This window comes from Pteropus medius, unplaced genomic scaffold (assembly GCF_902729225.1).
Source record: "Pteropus medius unplaced genomic scaffold, Ma_sr-lr_union100, whole genome shotgun sequence".
NCBI lineage: Eukaryota > Metazoa > Chordata > Mammalia > Chiroptera > Pteropodidae > Pteropus > Pteropus medius.
In genome coordinates, this window is record NW_024344561.1 from 108,584 (window position 1) to 112,877 (window position 4,294).

General features: G+C 36.0%; 1 pseudogene; it reads left to right on the plus strand.

Annotated features, from left to right (window-relative positions):
- Positions 1-3,437: 3,437 nt before the first annotated feature.
- On the plus strand, positions 3,438-4,078 carry LOC120610918 (osteoclast-stimulating factor 1-like; annotated as a pseudogene).
- Positions 4,079-4,294: the final 216 nt, after the last annotated feature.

Consider the following 4,294-nt stretch of genomic DNA (forward strand, 5'->3'; position numbering starts at 1 on the left):
CCTAAAGACTCTACCAAAAAACTGTTAGAACTAATCAATGAATTTAGTAAAGTTGCAGGATACAAAATCAACATACAGAAATCAGTTTCATTTCTATACATTAACAACAAACGATCTAAAAAAGAAATAAAGAAAACAATCCCATCCACAATGGCATCCAAAACAATAAAATACTGGTGTTGCTCTCTAATGCCAACGCCACCTCTAGCTTACTGAATGCCAGATGAAGAAGGAGGATTAGTAGGGAGGCCTCTATACTAGGGGTCATAGTACGCAGACTGTCCCAAAGTCAGCTGGTGGTAAAGCACCAAGGAAGCAACTGGCTATAAAAGCCGCGCACGAGAGTGAGCCCTCTACTGGAGAAATGAAAAACCTCATTTTTACAGGCCTGGTATTGTGGCACTCTGAGATTAGACATTATCAGAGGTCCATTGAACTTCTCATTTGCAAAGTTCCCTCTCAGCATGTGTTGCGAGAAATTGCTCAGGACTTCAAAACAGATCTGTGCTTCCAGACCACAGTTTTTGGTGCTTTGCAGGAAGCAAGCGAGGCCTATCTGGTTGGCCTTTTTGAAGATGCCAACTTGTCTGCTATCCCTGCCAAATGTGTAACAAATATGCCAAAAGACACCCAGCTAGCACGCTGCATATGTGGAGAACATACTTAAGAATCTGCTATAATGGGACCCATTTCATTCTTTAATTTTTTTTCTCTCTTCTTCCTGTTATCGGTAGTTCTGAATGTTAGATATTTTTTCCCCATGAGGTCAAAAGATACCTAAGTGTATGACTACAAGTTAAAAAACAGGGCACAGAAATCAGGTATGGGAAGTTTTTCCATTTACATTTGTGTGTGAATTTTTAATATAAATATGGGGACATAAAGCATTAATGCAATTCAAAATGTTTCAGTGAACAAGTTTCAGCCATTCTACTTTATAACTATTATAAATAAACCTGTTAAATTTTTCTAAACAATGGCAGCATTTGGATTTTTTTTAAGTAAATTTCTTAGTGATGGCAAAAAAAAAATGAAGTTTGTAGCACAAATGAAGCAAAATGAAGTTTGTAACAAAATGAAGTTTTTATCACACAATACATTCCATCCATTCACTATACTTCTTTAACTGAATTGTCCTACATGCAAGTACATGTTTTTTAATGTTGTCAGTCTTTTGTGCTGTTCTGGTAAGTTTGCTACTAAAATATATTAAACTATAAAAAAGATAATAACATACTTAGGAATAAATTTAACCAAGGAAATGAAAGACCTGTACACTGAAACTACAAGATATTGATGAAAGAAATCAAAGAAGACACAAATAAATGAAAAGTTATCCCATGTTTATGTATTAGAAGAATATTGTTAAAATGTTCATACTACTCAAAGCCATCTATAGATTCAATGCAATCTCTATCAGGATTCCAATGACATTTTTTACAGAAGTAGAAAAAACAATCCTAAAATTTATATGGAACCACAAAAGACCCCAAATAGCCAGATCGCTTCTGAGAAAGAAGAGCCAAGTTTCCTGATTTCAAAAACACTTCATAATTTCAAGCTATACTCTGAAGCTATAGTAATCAAAATGGAATCGTACTGACATAAAAACAAACACATAGACCAATGCAACAGAATTGAGAATCCAGAAATAAAACCACATGTATTTAGTCAATTAATATTTGACAAGGGAGCCAAGAAAACTCATTGGAGGAAAGAATTTCTACAATAAATGGTGCTAGGAAAATTGAATATTCATATGCAAAAACATAAAACTAGACCCCTATCTTATACCACTCACAAAAATTAGCTCAAAGTGGATTAAAGATTTAAATGTAAGATCTGGAACCATACAACTTCTAGGAAAAAAAAGAAAACATAGTCTGTAAGCTCCTTGATGTAGGTCTTGGTAATGATTTTTTAAATCTGACACCAAAAGCAAAGTCAACAAAAGCAAAAGAAAAAATAAACAAATGGGACTACATCAAACAAAAAAGGTTTTGTAGAATAAAAGAAACCATCAACAAAACAAAAAGACAATCTACTGAATGGGAGGAGATATTTGCAAATGATACATCCAATAAGGGGTTAATTGCCAAAATATATAACTCATAACATAATATATAAGTAACAACACCAAAACAAAACAAAACAAACACACACACACACACACACACACACACACACAATTAACAAATGGGCAGGGGACTTAAATAGACATTTCTCCACAGGGGACATACAGATTGCCAATAGACATATAAAAAGATGATCAACATCACTAATCTTCAGGGAAATGCAAATTAAAGCCTCACACCTGTCCAAATGACTATTATCAATAAATCGATAAATAACAAGAACTGGCAAGGTTGTGGAGAAAGGAGAACGCTCATGTGCTGTTGGTGGAATTGTAAATTGGTGTAGCCACTATGAAAAACAGTATTGAGATTCCTCAAAAATTTAAAAATAGAGCTACCATATGACCCAGCAATTCCAGTTCCGGTATTTATCTGAAGGAAACAAAAACAGTAATTAAAAAAGATATATGCACCCCTATGTTCATTGCAGCATTATTAGTAATAGCCAAGATATGGAAGCAACCTAGGTGTCCATCAATAGGTAATTGGATAAAGAAGATGTGGTACATATATACAATGGAATGTTATTCAGCAATAAAAATGAAGGAAATCTCGTCATTTGTGACAAAATGGATGGACCTAAAGAGTATTATGTTAAGTGAAATAAGTCAGACAGAGAGAGACAAATACTGTATAATATTACTTATATGTAGAATCTAAAGCAAAACAAATGAATAAACAAAACGAAACAGAAACAGACCCATAGATATAGAGAAAAAGTTGATGGTTGCCAAAGGGAAAAGAGGTGTGGGACTATAAATAAATGAATGAATGAATGACCAAAAAGGCAAAAATCAACAAGTGGGACTACATCAAACTAAAAAGCTCTGCAGGGCAAAAGAGACAATCAACACAATGAAGAGACAACCTACAGAATAGGAAAAATATTTACAAAATATAAACTTGATAAAGGGTCGATATCCAAAAATACATAAAGAACTCATACAACTAAATAGCAAAACAAATAATGATCAATTTAAAATGGGCAAAGGGCCCAAATAGACATTTCTCCAAAGAAGGTATATGAATGGCCAAAAAGTACATGAAAAGGTATTCAACTTCACTAATCATCAGGAAAATGCAAATCAAAACCACAATGAGATATCACCTCATACCTGTTAGCATGGCTACGATCAAAAAGATAAGAAATAGGCTTGCGTCCACTGGCCCGGCAGCCAAGGGTGGGCACAGGTCCTTGAAGGCACACCTCTACAAACCAGACGGAAAGAAACTTTGAGGCGTGCGTTTGGTTGGCTTTTCCTGCATGGTCTTTAGGATCAGCTAGCTGCTCCAGGAAGCGAGATGTCCAAGCCGCCACCCAAACCAGTCAAACCAGGGCAAGTTAAAGTGTTCAAAGCTCTTTACACGTTTGAACCCAAAACTCCAGATGAAATACAAGTCAAGGAAGGTGATATTATCTACACTACTGACACGAGTGATACCAACTGGTGGAAAGACACCGCCAAAGGTGGGACTGGACCAATCCCAAGCAACAGTGTGGCTGAGCAGGCAGAATCCGTTGACAATTCATTGCATGAAACTGCAAAAACAGGCAACTTGAGTTGGTTGAGTGTTTGGACAACGAGTTAGTGTTAACGGCTTTGACAAAGCTGGAAGCATTGCTTTATACTGGGCTTGTCACAGGGGTCACAAAGATACAGTAGAAATGATATTTACTCAACCAAACTTTGAACTGAGCCAACAGAACAAGTTGGGAGATACAGCTTTGCATACGGTTGCCTGGAAGAATTATGCAGATATTGTCCAGTCACTTCTGGAAAAACAGTGCTAGAACAGACTCAAGAAACAATAAGAAGAAGCTGGCTCTGGACATGGCTACTAACACTGCCTGTGCAATCTCTTAGGAAAAAAAAAAAGGGACAGATGCCATGCGAACATTAACCAATGCTGAGGAATATCTTGATGAAGATGACTCAGATTAATCCCCTTCCAGAGCTTTAAGAGATAAAACTTCTGTTGCTTTTCCAATTCCAAAACCTTATCTTTGCCAGAAAACTATGTAAAAAAAAAAAACCATAGTCGGAAACTATGTAAAAAAAAAAAGTCTACGTGATGTGGCAGTATGGCACTGTTTGAGTAAAACATGTAAATGAATAGTTCTCACCCTCGGTTTGCCAATAAGTGACTGGATACTTTGC